Consider the following 972-nt stretch of genomic DNA (forward strand, 5'->3'; position numbering starts at 1 on the left):
GTCGAGGAGTTTGATTACCGAGCAGTGTTTACATGATCGCATACAGGATGTTTCAAAAACATTGAAGGTCCTTGAAAGGGGTGATTCAAAGGAGTCGATTCAAATCACTCCTCGAACCACCGTTTTTGAGGACCTTCAACATTTTTGGGACACCCTGTATTCTCCGATGTTTACCAAGGAGCTTTGAACACAGAGAAGGACAACGAATAAACAAGAGGATGCATTACATTGTCTCACCGACAACGGTGACACAATACCCTGGTTTCACTCCGTCCTCTTTACACACTGTCTTTCCTCTGTGCATTTATGGAAACGTCACGGTACATTGAAACATTGAAAATGCTTTTCAGATGCAAAGGAACGTTGGCCTACGTGCACCTGGCCTGTCTGGAAAGATGGTTGAATCAAACTTGTCGTTCCTACTGCGAATTATGTCGTTACCGCTTCGACGTCGTCTCGACGCCCCGTTACCGACTGCAAGTATCGCATTCGAGATATGTCGGATTCCGAAATTCGCTTCGGTTATCGAAAAAGCTTTATCCGAATTCAAATTTCTAGTGAAATGAATAGTGATCACTTTTCTGGGAACCTTCAGGCCGGAATCGTGGAGAATATGGATTAGCCATCCGAGGAACCGTAGAAACATGCAGTCGAATTTCCTCATCTTCGCTTTACTGTCCGTCGTTACCGGTGGTTTGGTGATGGTTTGTCTCGTAGGTGAGTTCAATTAGAAGAATGGAACGTTTTCGAAACTCTCGAATAATTGTATGTACCGTGATGCAGGTATGCGATACTTTGTGATCGAGGGAAAGAAAATTGGAATTTCGAAACTGTGGACAAGAGGAGCCATATGGTTTTTCCTCAGCATCGTTTTGCTGGGTTACGTTACGACGCTTTATTTACTAGGAAAAGTAATCAATTTTACAATTACCATTACAAAGCACTCGAGTGGCTTTAAATTACATTTCTGAT

The 972-nt window shown here is 42.9% G+C and overlaps 1 protein-coding gene across 1 annotated transcript in view; it reads right to left on the reverse strand.

Moving 5' to 3' along the window:
* Positions 1–972, reverse strand: part of LOC128896979 (zwei Ig domain protein zig-8) — a 174311-nt gene that overhangs the window by 74126 nt on the left and 99213 nt on the right. The gene's annotated exons all lie outside the window — the stretch shown is intronic.

This window comes from Hylaeus anthracinus, unplaced genomic scaffold, assembly GCF_026225885.1.
Source record: "Hylaeus anthracinus isolate JK02 unplaced genomic scaffold, UHH_iyHylAnth1.0_haploid 11978, whole genome shotgun sequence".
Taxonomy (NCBI): domain Eukaryota; kingdom Metazoa; phylum Arthropoda; class Insecta; order Hymenoptera; family Colletidae; genus Hylaeus; species Hylaeus anthracinus.